The sequence below is a fragment of the Rhineura floridana genome, chromosome 22 (genome assembly GCF_030035675.1).
Source record: "Rhineura floridana isolate rRhiFlo1 chromosome 22, rRhiFlo1.hap2, whole genome shotgun sequence".
Classification (NCBI taxonomy): Eukaryota; Metazoa; Chordata; class Lepidosauria; order Squamata; family Rhineuridae; genus Rhineura; species Rhineura floridana.
Genome location: NC_084501.1, coordinates 4,821,614 through 4,838,158, shown reverse-complemented (window position 1 = coordinate 4,838,158; position 16,545 = coordinate 4,821,614). Strand labels below are relative to the sequence as shown.

Here is a 16,545-nt window from a genome sequence, read left to right as displayed (position 1 = left end):
CTCAGATTCCTAGATCATCCTGTCTTCAACAATGGCAATGGACCTAAAGGGACATATCAGAAAGAAAGAGCAGTGCTAGGCTCCAAAGCAGAGGTTTGCCCCTTTAAGGCCTTCCGCTCTTCAAGGAAGAGGCAGAACCTGGGAGGGACAACCTGGCTGTGGGAACATAAACACTCTCCATTCCACTGTAGGGGGTTATAGAATCATAGAATAGTAGAGTTGGAAGGGGCCTATAAGGCCATCAAGTCCAACCACCTGCTCAATGCAGGGATCCAAAGCATTCCTGACAGATGGCTGTCCTGCTGCCTCTTGAAGGCCTCCAGTGTCAGAGGGCCCACTACCTGTCTAGGTCATTGGTTCCATTGTCGTATAGCTCTAACAGTTAGGAAGTTTTTCTGATGTCCAGTCGAAATCTGGCTTCCTGCAACTTGAGCACATTATTCCGTGTCCTGCACTCTGGGACGATCGAGAAGAGATCCCGGCCCTCCTCTATGTGACAACCTTTCATGTACTTGAAGAGTGCTATCATATCTCCCCTCAGTCTCCTCTTCTCCAGGCTAAACATGCCCAGTTCTTTCAGTCTCTCCTCATAGGGCTTGGTTTCCAGTCCCCTGATCATCTTTGTTGCCCTCCTCTGAACCCGTTCCAGTTTGTCTACATCCTTCTTGAAGTGCAATGTCCAGAACTGGATGCAGTATTCAAGATGAGGCCTAACCAGTGCTGAATAGAGGGGAACTAGTACTTCACACAATTTAGAAACTATACTCCTGTTAATGCAGCCTAATATAACATTTGCCTTTTTTGCACCCAAATCACACTGTTGGCTCATATTCAGCTTGTGATCAACGACAATTCCAAGATCCTTCTCACATGTCGTATTGCTGAGCCAAGTATCCCCCATCTTATAACTGTGCATTTGGTTTCTTTTTCCTAAGTGTAGAACTTTGCATTTATCCCTGTTGAATTTCATTCTGTTGTTTTCAACCCAATGCTCCAGCCTATCAAGGTCCCTTTGAATTTTCTTTCTGTCTTCCACGGTATTAGCTATGCCCCCAATTTTGTATCATCTGCAAATCTGATAAGCATGCTTTGTACCTCCTCATACAAGTCGTTAATAAAAATGTTGAAGAGCACCGGGCCCAGGACCGAGCCCTGTGGTACCCCACTCATTACTTGCACTCAGGTTGAGAAGGAACCATTGATAAGCACTCTTTAGTACAATTCTGGAGCCAACTGTGGATCGACCTGATAGTTGTTCCATCCAGCCCACAATCTTCCACATTTGTCCACATTTGAGCTATACCTCATTTGGAATCCACGTTTCCCTCATTCAAATTTGGCCTCATTGGTCCACACGCACGCTTGCAGTGGAAGACCAGATCTGCTTGTTCCCATCCATACCAGAAGGCCCTCCCTTTTGTCTTGGTCCCCGCCTTCCAATTAGTTGATTCAAATGTGTTAATATTGCACAAATAGGGCATACACACTGGAATCAGCTGAGCCGTGAGCTCACCTTTTTTTAAAAAAAATGTGTCTGCCCAGGAATTGCACAAGAGCACCCATCCTGGAATTCCCAGTTCAACATAAACTTGCATGTGTACACTTTACTTTATGTTCAATCCTACTACCGACATATATTTCTTGTTACAAGAAGACAGTTGTAGACTAAATTAATACAGTAATACATAGATAATAGGAAAAAATGAAGTAGGGAGATCTGGAGAAATCACTAGTTTTTTATTTTCCAGTACTGCAGAAATCTGATTATTTTTTTTAATAGAGTTCTCTGGAAATAGGCACAACAGAACTGGTGTTAGGGGGATATAGATGTTGTGGGAGAAATCAATACACTACTACTGATTCTGGGCTCCTTCAATAGGAAGCATGGGATATAAAGTATATAAATAAATATATACATATACAGTGAAACCAACAGGGGGGAAATGAAGGGGATGAGCTGAAGAAATCATTGTTTTTCCCGTTTTCCTGTATCACACAAACTTGTTTAAAAAAAACCAAAAAAAAAACCATGGCTCTGGATCTCAGGGGAAATAGGCACCACCACTGCTGGAACAGAACTGGCGTTAGGGGCATGTGGAAAGGGAAGCAGCTGAAATGGATGCTTGATCTGCTCCCAGGAAAAAAAACAAGGCAATAAGCTGTCTCAAGTGCAGCAGTTTGGAGTCACATTTTTCAAAACTTAGCAGGTTATCCCTGGATCAGGGAAATCCAAACTTGCAGGGGGGAAACAGTGGGACAGGAGCTATTTAAGGGGACATCATGTGGTCAACACTACTTAAATGGGAATGCAAACAGCCCTAGGACTCTGTTGGGCAAGTGGCTCACTTGGAGCTCTCCTTGGTGCTTAAACTCCTGTCCCACTTTGTTCCATCATGCCCTGTGGAATCTGGTCCAGAGCAGGAAAAGCCAATGGTGGCCTTTGGTGCCTACTTACTTGCAACCCTGCCTCCAAGCCTCATTTCAAAGGCAATGGTGCAAACCAGTTCCTCACAAAATGGATGAAAGGGAGGCAGCCATGTTGCATGTGTGTGTGTGAACCTCATCCTGCCACTACTACTTTTTTTTTTTTTAAAAAGGAAAAGCATGGATTTTGGGCACTCCAATATGCCACAGAAAATGAGCAAGTTCTGGAAAACCAGAATCGATACAGAAGATGTAGCTTACTAAGTTTCAAGTCAAGCTTACATAAAACATTTTAGTACATCCAACATGAAGCCTGAAGATTCTGATAGAAGGGAGAGATTATTACGGAATTTTAAACAGAAAGTTCCCCCTCAGGGGTATTGAGATACAGTGAACTGTCCTCTTAAATCGAGATTCACTCATTCTCTCATCCCTTTGCCTAGGAGAGAATCCAAGCAGGAGTGGAATAAGAGCCCAGCCACTGGACTGAATATAGAACCTGCTACTTTACAATCACCTGTGGGGTGTCTGAATGTGTAAATCAAGGTTCAACAGATAACACAGGACGTTAAGAATGGGATTCAAATCCAAATATTTACTGCTTAGCCAAAGGCTATCAATAGTACAAAAACTGTGAATCACTCAGAACAAGTTTAAAACAAGAGTAAGATTCAAACTCACACCTCTATACAGAAACCAGAACACCCTGCTCCCGCAGTAGATTTCTTCACCTAGGTCAGCCTTCCCCAAGATGGTGCCCTCCAAATGTTTTGGACTGCAATTTCCATCAGCCCCAGCCAGCATGGCCATCTGATGCTGAGTCTGATGGGCATGGTAGTCTAAAACATCTGGGGATCACCAGGTTGGAGAAGGCTGGCACTGGGTCTGTAGATGATAGCCCTGAGAAAGTGATTTTGCTTTTTCCCAAAAAAGCCCTGAACATTCAGGCCCCATTTTTATGAGAACTTACATACCCTGGGGATCCCACCTGTACAACTGCCACCAACACCGAACAGGACCTTGATACACAACTGGACTTGCTCCAAGAACATACCAAAGTCACATGCCAAAGTGACAAGAGGCAGTTGAAACCCATCAGTTGGGGAGGTCGCCATGTCCCTCCCAATGTCACAGGACATGTGGCCCATCATCCTCACTAACACTTTGGCTTTCATCTAAGGATACAGCTCAGCTAGACTAACTAGGATGTACCAAAGTCATGCAAGAAGGAAAATTTAAAAAAGCAAACAGGAATGAAGAAGGGCTGGCAGAAGATGTGGGGGGCAGATTACTCCCCCGGTGACCAGGACATCTCTCACATCACTGCTCTGTTATTGCTCACCACCAGACAAGTTGAAAAAGCAACCTCTTTGTGTATACCCTGGACTCCTTTGCTAACATTTAAACAGCTGAAACACCAGAACACACACAAAAAATCTAGAACAGCTGGTGATCAGCTGTGGCTGCATTCATTAAGGAACAGATTCTGCACAGACAAAAAATTATTTATTATTTATGTAAAAGTTTTCATATATATATATGAGTCATTCTACTGCATTGCAACACAAGGTTCTGCAGCAAAGCCAAAAACGTATGAATCATAGCATAGTAGTTGGAAGGGGTCTATAAGGCCATCAAGCCCAATCCCCTGCTCAATGCTGACTGGTAATGGCTCTGAGACCTCAAAAGAGGGCTCTTCTCAGCCCTCTTACCTCAGATCCTTTTTAACTAAAGATGCCAGGGATTGAATCTGGAACCTTCTGCATGTATAGCTGGTACTCTGCCACTAAGCTATGGGCCTTCAATCAATTCCACAGGCCTGTTAATCGTTCAGATACCAGAAGGATAAATGGATGGGAAGTCCTTGCTGTACACCAGGTGTTGCCAACATTATGAAGCCTATGGGCACAGTTGGAATTTTGAGTGAGTGCCATGAGCACCACTTCTTCTGATCACTTCTATCCTCCTTCTCACAAGACTGAAAGAAAGTAAGCGCACTGACACACTTTGCTTTTCCAAGGGTTCTGGGTAAATGTCAGATCCAGTAGAATTAATCTGAAGTTTGAAAAGCAAACAAAAGAGTGCTACTCTTCCAATTTCCTCCTTAAGCCCTATGGAAAAAAGGTAACCACCCTTACCACCTCATGACCAAGGGGGCAGGCAGGGGGCTCAGAGGCTTCATGGGCACCCAGGGAAGACCTCAAGGGCACCATTGCACCCACAGGCACCACGTTGGCAAAGCCCGCTGTATACTGTAGGCATAGCCAACCATCCCTGGCATTTCTGCTCAAGCAGGGCTGACCCCAGAAGACAGAAAGGCTCATAGTGCCAGAGCCACATCACCCTCACGTTGGACAGAGTACCCAAAAAGATCAGCAGCAGCAGCAGGAACGGAAGGGATTTCTCTTTGTGGAATGATCTCCCAGGAGAGATCAGGTGTGCACAGAAGATTCACAGACAGTTAAAAGCCTTTCTTTCTCACTCAAGTTTCCTGACTCTGGCTAGTGAGTTGTTTCGGCTCTGGCTGCTGTAGTTGCTGGAATTGTGTGTTACGATTAACTGGATTTTGTAAAGGTATATTGTGAACTATTTTGAGATTTATAAACGACAGATTTATAAACAAAATGATCAATTAATTTTAAAAAACAAGCAGGAGAGAATTCTCAAGTTGCAGAACGCACCCCCCTCCCCTTGCAGAACAAGAAGGGTCCCATTGAAGACATCTTGCCCAAAATTCTGGAGGGGATACTGGGCACAGGGAGGGAAATGCAGAATATGCTCCTGAATGCAAGGTCTTGAAAGTCACTGTGCTGCATCCACTCTGCTACAACATATGCTCCAAACAGCTGGTTATTTCACACTCTGCAACTGATGGAAGACTATTTTGAACTGTTGATAACATATTTCAAGAGCACTATTTTATTCGTACACAGCTTTAACCCAAAGAGCTGTCAACCCCTCTTTGGTTTTACATCAGCAGAGGATGGGATATTGCAAAGTAAACAAAGGCACAAAGATAAAGAGACTTCAGCAATATATAATTATTTGCTTTAGATCCCACTTGATTAGTCAGTCTTGGCTGGTGTGGGCTTTTTTTTCATCCAATTGGTGTTAGACGTCATTTAAATGTATTGTCTTAAAGTATATATCAAAAATTATTGCACAGGTGAAGAACCTTTTTCAGTCCAAAGGCCACGTTCCCACCTTCAGAGGGCCACAACCCAGTGGTGGGTGTTGCCAGGTACAAAAAGTGTGTGTGGCCAGAAGCAAAAGTGGGTGGAGAGTTGGAAGGGGCCTACAAGGCCATCGAGTCCAGCCACCTGCTCAATGCAGGAATCCAAATCAAAACATTCCCGACAGATGGCTGTCCAGCTGCCTCTTGAAGGCCTCCAGTGTCAGAGAGCCCACTACCTCTCTTGGTAATTGGTTCCATTGTCGTATGGCTCTAACAGATAGGAAGTTTTTTCTGATGTCCAGTCGAAATCTGGCTTCCTGCAACTTGAGCACATTATTCCGTGTCCTGCACTCTGGGACGATCGAGAAGAGATCCCGGCCCTCCTCTATGTGACAACCTTTCATGTACTTGAAGAGTGCTATCATATCTCCCCTCAGTCTCCTCTTCTCCAGGCTAAACATGCCCAGTTCTTTCAGTCTCTCCTCATAGGGCTTGGTTTCCAGTCCCCTGATCATCTTTGTTGCCCTCCTCTGAACCCGTTCCAGTTTGTCTGCATCCTTCTTGAAGTGCGATGTCCAGAACTGGATGCAGTATTCAAGATGAGACCTAACCAGTGCTGAATAGAGGGGAACTAGTACTTCACGCGATTTGGAAACTATACTTCTATTAATGCAGCCTAATATATTTGCCTTTTTTGCACCCACATCACACTGTTGGCTCATATTCAGCTTGTGATCAATGACTATTCCAAGATCCTTCTCACATGTCGTACTACTGAGCCAAGTATCCCCCATCTTATAACTGTGCATTTGGTTTCTTTTTCCTAAGTGCAGAACTTTGCACTTATCCCTGTTGAATTTCATTCTGTTGTTTTCAGCCCAATGCTCCAGCCTATCAAGGTCCCTTTGAATTTTCTTTCTGTCTTCCACGGTATTAGCTGTGCCCCCAATTTTGTATCATCTGCAAATTTGATAAGCATGCTTTGTACCTCCTCATCAAAGTCATTAATAAAAATGTTAAACAGCATTGGGCCCAGGACCGAGCCCTGTGGTACCACACTCGTTATGTCCGCCCAGTTTGAGAAGGAACCATTGATAAGCACTCTTTGAGTACGATTCTGGAGCCCACTATGGATCCACCTGACAGTTGTTCCATCCAGCCCACATTTTGCTACCTTGCTAATCAGAATATCATGGGGCACTTTGTCAAAAGCTTTGTTGAAGTCGAGATATATTATGTCCACAGCATTCCCACAGTCTACAAGAGAGGTTACCCGATCAAAAAATGAGATGAGATTAGTCTGGAAGGATTTGTTCTTCATAAATCCATGCTGGCTCCTAGTAGTCACTGCATTGCTGTCAAGGTGCTTACAGACTGACTGCTTTATTATCTGCTCCAGAGTTTTTCCAGGGATTGATGTTAGGCTGACTGGTTTGTAGTTCCCCGGTTCCTCCTTTTTGCCCTTTTTGAAGATAGGGACGACATTCGCTCTCCTCCAGTCATCCAGCACTTCACCAGTCCTCCATGATTTGGCAAAGATAATATAGAGCAGTTCTGACAGTTCTTCAGCCACTTCCTTCAATACTCTAGGATGCAGTTTATCAGGCCCTGCTGATTTGAACTCATTCAAAGTGATTAGGTATTCCTTGACCATTTGTCTGTCAATCTCAAGGTCCCATCCTGACCCTTCTACTTCATGTTTCCAGGGAGGGTCATAGGCCCTTTTTTGGGAGAAGACTGAGCCAAAGTAGGAATTGCGCACTTCTGCCTTTTCTTTGTCATCTGTTATCATTTTGCCATCCTCATTGAATAGCTGTGCCACCATCTCTTTTCTCTGTCTTTTACTATGGGCATACCTGAAGAAAGCTTTTTTGTTGCTTTTAGCATCCCTTGCTAACCTCAGCTCATTCTCAGCTTTAGCCTTCCTGACACCATCCCTGCAATTCTGTGATACCTGCCTGTACTCTTCCTTTGTGGCCTGGCCTTCTTTCCACTTCCTGTATGTGTCCTTTTTTGTTTTCAGGTCAGCTCTAAGGTTTTGTGAACCACATTGGCTTCTTCTGCTGTTTCCCCCCTTTTTCCTTGTTGGAATTGCTTGCCATTGCACTTTTAGAATTTCCTTTTTTAGAAACTCCCACCCATCTTTTGACTCCTTTTCTCATTAGGGTGGCTTGCCATGGAACCATACTTACAATTGTTCTGAGTTTATTAAAATCAGCTTTCCTGAAGTCCAGGGCGCGTGTATGGCTACTCTCAGCTTTTGCTTCTGTTAAGGTCTTACAAGGCTCTCTATTGTTGTAAAAGACTCCTCAGGAAATGATACATCTGGTAGTCTTTAAGGTGCCACAAGATGCTGGTGGTTTTTCTCTCCCCAGGGAACTATTGTTTTGTAAGGTGGCCAGAGATCTCTAAATAGAGGACCTCTGCAAAACTACAATTCCCAGGATTCTTTGGAGGCAGCTGCACCCCTTTGACTCAAAAGTAATTTCATTTGTGATATGGACAGGATCTTCTATACCCTAGCTGTCCCCTACTTAAGAGAAACAGTCTGTTTCTGATGCTGTGACAATATATGAGTTGTGGAGGGCAGATGCATTTTGTCTCTAATGCAAAGCATATGCACAAGCTGACATTTTTCACACACCGGTTAAGCTCACCTGTGTAACTGTTAAAAGTAACTGTGGATAACAGATTGTTGGACAATTCTGTTTTCCAAATGTATCTTTAGCCAAAAACCTTCCCGTTTTTTTTAAAAACAACAACAACAGTGCTGTTGCAAAGTAAAGGGATCCAAAGCATATAGCAGCCACAGTAGAGCCTTCAGCAATGTGAGATGATGGGAAAGGGAGGAGAGGCCTTAGGCAGTGGCCCGTGGGGTAGGAGTGTCGTAAGCAGGTCCCTGTTTTCATTGTGAAATGTTGGAAGTAATACCTTTTCTTTACATTTTACATCCTTTCTTCCATCAAGACAGCATACATGTGGTTCCCAGACTATCTCCTATCCATGCTCTGATCAGATGGGGACCTCCTTAGCTTTGGCAAGGATGTGGCCTCACGTACCTTCGGACCATACCCTGGGCTTTTTGTGTGTGCGTGTAAGGAAGTTGACAATCTGAAGACTTTGGGGAAGGGCCATAACTCGAAGTAGGTACAGCATCTACTTTGCATGCAGAAGGCCCCAAGTTCATCTCCAGGTAGGGCTGGGTGTGTCCCCTTCCTGAAACCTGGACGAGTAGCCACCAGCCATTGTAGGCAAAGCTGAGCTAGATGAACCAGTTGTCTGAACATCTTCCCATGTCCACATGTACATCAGTACATGTTGTCCAATCTATTGGTCTTCAGCTGGTTAGGAGTTGTAGAACAAAACAACTGGCTCCAGGTTGGTGAAGGCTGATTTAGGTTATTGATAGCATTTGTATTTATTTCTCTTTCCACCACCACCTTGCCTCAATACACTGTTAAGAGTCCCTCACGGCAACATACATTACCTCAGGCCTGAGATAATGTTGATATTGGGTCTAAAATGGATGAAGCCCACCCCCTCCCGGTAATGCAACACCTGTCAGTGCTGTGAAGTTTCACAATGTCTTGCCTTGCACGTCATGAATATTTTAACCAGGATTCTTTTGTGGTTCTCTTCCTCTTAGGACTCTTTCCTCCACCAACATGGGCCCCCACCGACATGTTAAAGCAGGAATGCAAAGTCAGGAAATGGGTTAAAAACACATCCTGTGGAATGCAAATTGTAACACAATAAAATGCAAGAAATAAAAAGAGCAATGCAAATGCAGTTGAAAATTATACCGCATCTACCACAGCACATTACAATTGCTACAACAGGCAGAAAAATCACTAAGTGGTCTGCCAAGACCCTCAAGCAATTTTCAAGGGGTCTAAGGGGGGGGGAAAGTCCCCTTATGCTTCAGATTTCTTGTACAATTCAATTCCACTGCAAGCATCAGACATGGCTATAAAAGACACTTTCCTTTGCAAAGACATACGGAGTTCTGCATTGTGTTCTGAGCACCTCAGTTCAAGAAAAGGCCACTGACAACTCTGGAAGGATTCAGAGAAGAAGCTACACAAAAGACAAGAACGACCTCTAAAGAAAGCCAGAGCTGCCCAGTCAAATGAACACTAATCTCCAGGTCCTGGGTTCTACTTCATCCGCTATTTTTCTGCTTCCAATCTGCATAATAGCAAACATAGTAATTTAACTCCAAGTGGCGGGAAGCATAAGCATGTTGAAGGGTGATCCAAACCTCACTGGGAGAGTTGCCCTGGGGTTGCCATTACCCAGCCTGGTTTCACCTCAGGTTTTGACTCTTTGGTGAAAACAGCCACCTAAAAGGTGTGATGAACACCAACAAGAAATTGCTAAAATGCATTTTTGTGCTCTACACCAGGAGCAAAATAAAACCTCATGCACTGAGGAAGTCCTCTTCCCTCCAAATTACTTTATTCATAGAATCACAGAGTTGGAAGAGGCCTAGTAGGCCATCAAGTCCAACCCCTGCTCAATGCAGGAATCCAAATTAAAGGATACCCAACAGGTGCCTGTCCAGCTGCCCCTTGAATACCTCCAGTGTTGGAGAGCCCACCTCCCTAGGTCATTGGTTCAGTTGTCATACCACTCTTAACAGTCAGGAAGTTTTTCCTGATGTTCAGCTGAAATCTGGCTTCCTGCAACTTGAGCCCATTATTCCATGTCCTGCACTCTGGGATGATTAAGAAGAGGATCCCGGAAATTACAGGCCAGTTAGCTTAACATCTGTCCCTGGAAAACTGGTAGAAAGTATTATTAAAGCTAGATTAACTAAGCACATAGAAGAACAAGCCTTGCTGAAGCAGAGCCAGCATGGCTTCTGCAAGGAAAAGTCCTGTCTCTGTAACCTATTAGAATTCTTTGAGAGTGTCAACAAGCATATAGATAGAGGTGATCCAGTGGACATAGTGTACTTAGACTTTCAAAAAGCGTTTGACAAGGTACCTCACCAAAGGCTTCTGAGGAAGCTTAGCAGTCATGGAATAAGAGGAGAGGTCCTCTTGTGGATAAGGAATTGGTTAAGAAGCAGAAAGCAGAGAGTAGGAATAAACGGACAGTTCTCCCAATGGAGGGCTGTAGAAAGTGGAGTCCCTCAAGGATCGGTATTGGGACCTGTATTTTTCAACTTGTTCATTAATGACCTAGAATTAGGAGTGAGCAGTGAAGTGGACAAGTTTGCTGACGACACTAAATTGTTCAGGGTTGTTAAAACAAAAAGGGATTGCGAAGAGCTCCAAAAAGACCTCTCCAAACTGAGTGAATGGGCGGAAAAATGGCAAATGCAATTCAATATAAACAAGTGTAAAATTATGCATATTGGAGCGAAAAATCTTAATTTCACATATACGCTCATGGGGTCTGAACTGGCGGTGACCGACCAGGAGAGAGACCTCGGGGTTGTAGTGGACAGCACGATGAAAATGTCGACCCAGTGTGCGGCAGCTGTGAAAAAGGCAAATTCCATGCTAGCGATAATTAGGAAAGGTATTGAAAATAAAACAGCCGATATCATAATGCCGTTGTATAAATCTATGGTGCGGCCGCATTTGGAATACTGTGTACAGTTCTGGTCACCTCATCTCAAAAAGGATATTATAGAGTTGGAAAAGGTTCAGAAGAGGGCAACCAGAATGATCAAGGGGATGCAGCGACTCCCTTACGAGGAAAGGTTGCAGCATTTGGGGCTTTTTAGTTTAGAGAAAAGGCGAGTCAGAGGAGACATGATAGAAGTGTATAAAATTATGCATGGCATTGAGAAAGTGGATAGAGAAAAGTTCTTCTCCCTCTCTCATAATACTAGAACTCGGGGACATTCAAAGAAGCTGAATGTTGGAAGATTCAGGACAGACAAAAGGAAGTACTTCTTTACTCAGCGCATAGTTAAACTATGGAATTTGCTCCCACAAGATGCAGTAATGGCCACCAGCTTGGATGGCTTTAAAAGAAGATTAGACAAATTCATGGAGGACAGGGCTATCAATGGCTACTAGCCGTGATGGCTGTGCTCTGCCACCCTAGTCAGAGGCAGCATGCTTCTGAAAACCAGTTGCCGGAAGCCTCAGGAGGGGAGAGTGTTCTTGCGCTAGGGTCCTGCTTGCGGGCTTCCCCCAGGCACCTGGTTGGCTGCTGTGAGAACAGGATGCTGGACTAGATGGGCCACTGGCCTGATCCAGCAGGCTCTTCTTATGTTCTTATGTTCTAAGAGATCCTGACCCTCCTCTGTGTGGCAACCTTTCAAATACTTGAACAGTGGTATCACATCTCCCCTCACTCTTCTCTTGTCCAGTTCTTTCAGTCTCTCCTCATAGGGATTTGTTTCCAGTCCCCTGAGCATCCTCGTTGCCCTCTTCTGAAACTGTTCCAGTTTGCCTGCATCCTTCTTAAAATGCAGTGTCCAGAAATGCAGTGTCAAGGTGAGGCCTAACCAGTGCCGAATAGAGGGGAACCTATAGTTCATGAGATTTGCAAAGTATACTTCTGTTAATGCAGCCTAAATTAGCATTTACCTTTTTTGCAGCTACATCACGCTGTTGGCTCATATTCAGTTTGTGATCACCAATAATTCCAAGATCTTTCTCACATGTAGTATTGCTGAGCCAGGTATCCCCCATCTTATAACTGTGCATTTGATTTCTTTTTCCTGGGTGTAGAACTTAGCGTTGTTAAATTTTGTTCTGTTGTTTTCAGACCAATGGTCCAGCCAGCCCTGTAGCCAGCCTTCCTTGTTAGATGGGACACCCACACGTCTAAGTGGGGTATTGGGGTGGAGGCACATAGTGCCAGCCAATCTCCCCCTCCTGATGGAGAGGATGTGAGAGCCAGACCAGGGGAATGGGAAGGCAGTGACTTTCCCCCTCACTCCTCCTCTATCCAGAGAGTGTGTTAACTTGCATGAAGCTTAATCTGTTGAATTGTCTCATCCTTTTTTGACAGATCCCCAGAAATACCAGACTCAAAAACTTGACTTTGCCTATAGCTACAGTCCCCTTTCACCTGTGGTCTGTCCCTGTGTTCTGATTCTCCATAAACTATAATACTTTGGTAAAGACAGTGAGCTCCTGCGCTTCGCTTTGATGCCTCATTAGGTATCTCCATTGTAGATTCCACCTGAAAAACAAACTTGTCCATACTAAAAGTTTAGGGAAGGGTAGAAAGAAAATAAATACTATTGGGTGAGTTTGTTAACTCCTCCTTGAGAGTGCCTCCTTCGAGTCTTGTTCCTGGCCTTCATAGATTATCCTTCCTGTTTGACAATCAAGGGAAAACTTTTTAACTGGCTGCTATATAAAGGATGAACCAAGCAATTAGAATGGAAAATAATTGTGAAAATCAATTGGATTTTTTTACTGGTTACTGGATTGATTTCTCTGTCCAGAAATCCTGAAAAGGCCTCATGCTGAGCTGTACATATTGAGAAAATCAGAAATTGGGCCTGAATTACAGCCTAGGTGTCCAGCCAGCTAACTGTAATGTACACAGCAATATTTATATTCCTCTAGGGCTGTTTTCATTCTTTGCCATCAAGAAAAAGAAGAAAAGAATAGCTGCTATGTTTGTTAAGTATAGTGAGTGCTTAACAGTGAAGGGTAGCCATTTTTTCAGATCTCTTTATCTCTTTTTTCATCCTTTAGCAATAAGAACCCAATACTGCTCTAAACAAACTGTTACAAACATGCTTCTTTATTGCTGGCTTGATAGACAGCACAACTGAAACTGAAATTGAAAAGTAGAGCAAAGGAAAGTCCAAGGGGTGGAGTCTGACTCTAGCCTATAATACAAAGTTCTAATATTTAACTCTTCACAGGTTACATTACTATACAGGCTCTTTTTTCAGGATCATTTAAGTAATATAGAGTGATTGACTATGATCATGAAAAATCCACCCTCAGTCAGGGAAAGTCTTGAGTGAGCAGACTTTGGGGGCCTCTTCCAGATGAGGCTTTGCCTTTTCCACTGGATTTTTCAGATGGTCCTATTCTTAAATTCTGGCTGATTCTGGCCTGCTTGCACTGGCTGCCTGTATGTTTCCGAGCTCGATTCAAGGTGCTGGTTTTGACCTATAAAGCCTTACACAGCTTGGGACCACAATACATGATGGAACGCCTCTCCCGATACAAACCCACCCACACACTACGTTCAAGATCAAAGGCCTTCCTCCGGGTGCCTACTCCAAGAGAAGCTCGGAGGATGGCAACAAGGGAGAGAGCCTTCTCAGTGGTGGCCCCCAAATTATGGAATGATCTCTCTGATGCCTGGTGCCAACACTGTTATCTTTTCGGCGCCAGGTCAAGACTTTCCTCTTCTCCCAGGCATTTTAGCATGTGTTTTATACTGTTTAAATTTGTATTTGTTTTAATGTTTTTAGTTACTGTAAACCACCCAAAGAGCTTCGGCTATGGGGCGGTATACAAGGATAATAAAATTAATAAATAAATTGCTCCTGCTTTTAAAACAAGCTATCATTCTTTAAATGGGGTCTGTCATTGTCCCTCATGTCACAAGTTAAAAAGACAATTTCCAAAAACAATCCGGGGGGAAGTACCGCTCTAGGGGACGGAACCCCCATTTCCCTCTCCCCCCAGCTACAGGTCTATTTATTTATTTATTATTTGATTTATATCCTGCCCTTCCTCCCAGCAGGAGTCCAGGGTGGCCTATCAAGATCCCTTTGAATTTTGTTTCTGTCTTCCAGGGTATTAACTACCCCTCCCAATTTTGCACTTTAGAGGATTTAAATTTTTTAGTTGCTTTTGTACTAGTTATAATAATATTAATAGAATTTTGAGCCCTGGAGTTTGTTTTGAGTACAAATTCTGAGATGAGCTTACAAGTCTTCCCATATTTTTTTAAAAAAACATTCCTGGTTACCCCAATGTCTTCCTTTCTGCGGTGTATTTTAGGATAGGATGGGAGTCATTTTGTTACTGCTGAACAACTGGAGGCACTTTCAGCCTGTAGCTGCTTTTCCCAGTAGGATTCAATTGCATACCAGGACAACACACTGTAAAGCGTGGGACAACAATTGCTTGACATGACAGTGGTATCACCTCCCTGAAAACAAATCAGAATGGAACGCTCAGGAGTCAGTGGATTGGTATCACCTTCCCGCAAACGTTCTGCAAACAAATCGATGCCAGTACTCAACAAGCAGACCGCCTGGAAGCCACCGGCCAGTCGGAGCCCTCTGCCCATCGCCCGCAAATCCCGCACAGCCCTCCCGGCAAACTCCGGATCAACCTTCTGCCCACCCCAGGAACTAGCACACGCCGGCGTTGCGCGACCCCCGGCAGCCAGGCCGAAAAGCAGAAGAGGGACGGAGCTCACAGAAAAGCGGAGGTGGCCGAAAGAAACTCTTGGCTGGGAGGCCTTCCCACGGCCCCCGCAACTCTTCAAGCAGCCGCCCCCGCCCCGCCCCGCCCCGCCGCAGCAGAATCTATTTTGGACACTGCCAGAAGTAAAAAAAACGCAACACAACATGGCCAAAAATAAAATAATTAAAAAATCGGAAAGCGCGTCTCTCAGCAGCCCGCAGGGAGGAAACGGCGCCCGGTGGGCTCTTGCCCAAGGGGCGGCCACGGCGGGGGCGCTGACATTCCCCAAACGCCGACCACCGTCCTCTGCGGTTCGAGCCAGCCCAGCCCGCTTCCTCCCTGCTGGCCTTGTGGAGGGGCGGCTAATTTTAGCTATGGAGGAGGGAGAGTGGAGCGCAGCGGTACTCACGGCGGCCCGGGGCGGAGAGAGAGACCGGCTGGCGGCGGCGGCGGCCTTTTTTTCCACGTCTGCGCCTGGACGGCGCGGAATCGGGTCACGCCAGGCAGCTCGGGCAAGGCAAAGCTGGCGGCTCAGGCGAGCTGCCCCTTCGCAAAGCGAGGATCAGGCCGGCCTCGCTTCTCGCGCGCGTCCCCCCACCCCTCCCCGGTTGTTCCTTGCCCCAAACCACGCCTGGGATGACGGCCTAACGGGCAGCAACAGCTGCAGCGCCGAGGAGAGAGAGGAGCGCACGGGGGAAGGGAGGGGAGCGCCTGCCTGGGTCGAAGCAGCTGCCCGAAGCCAGCCAGCCAGCCAGCCAGCCAGCCGGGGCCCTCTCGCTTCCTCTGTGGCCAGAAGGAGGGAGGGAGGGAGGGAGGGAGGGCGCGCGTGCCTGTGGGTGGAATTTGGCCGCCCCCTTCCTCTGGCAGGACCGGCACCCGAAGGGATCGTGACAGTTCGGTGTCCTGCGGGCGGGAGAGAAGCTCGTGGGTCTGGGCCCCTCCAGGCGGACCTCACCTGGGTGGGAGGGAGCGAGGGATGGTCCAAGCCCCTCGCAAGCCCAGTGGTGGCTGCTGATGCCCAGTGGGCTGGCGGGCAGCAGGCAGGCCGGCCAAGGCTAGGTGGATGCAAAGCCACCTCATTCCAGTTTTGCCCCCCCTGCGATGCCCAGCCACCTCTCCAAAGGCTACAGGGAGGGAGGCGGAGGAGGGCGCTGATGGGTTGGTCGTGCCCAAGAAAATAGACGGCCGGGGCAGTTCCCCAGCAGCCCGCACGTACCAGCCAATATTCTATGCCACCAGAACGTGCACACAAGTCGAAACGATGCACTTGATTCAAACGTGCAGCATTCTACTGGGATACCTTGCCAGCCCTGCCCTTCACCTCTAGAAATCTCATTCTTCCTTTCTCTGGCATCTGAGGTAACAGAGCATTGCCTCCACAGGGGCTAAAACCTTGCATATTGAAAACAAAAGCCAGGATTCTCAGGAAATGGCAATTCCTCAACATGCTGTGCTTTTCACAGGAAGCTGCCTTATACCCCCGTCAGTTCTTGGTCCATCTAGCGCAGTACTGTCTACCAGTAGTGTAGTGGAAAATTCAGAAGTGCAGGGTTCCTTCATGTTAATCACAGCCATGCCCCCTCCCCACTT

General features: G+C 45.8%; 1 protein-coding gene across 14 annotated transcripts in view; it reads right to left on the bottom strand.

Annotated features, from left to right (window-relative positions):
• MEF2D (myocyte enhancer factor 2D) overlaps nt 1–16,545 on the bottom strand; it is a 222,597-nt gene that overhangs the window by 133,365 nt on the left and 72,687 nt on the right. The window contains exon 1 of one of the 14 annotated variants that reach the window (XM_061605593.1): nt 15,365–15,688. The exons of the other annotated variants lie outside the window; for them this stretch is intronic. The gene's annotated coding sequence lies outside the window, so the exon portion shown is untranslated. Of the gene's footprint in view, nt 1–15,364; nt 15,689–16,545 lie in introns of those variants that run through there. 14 annotated transcript variants of the gene reach the window in all.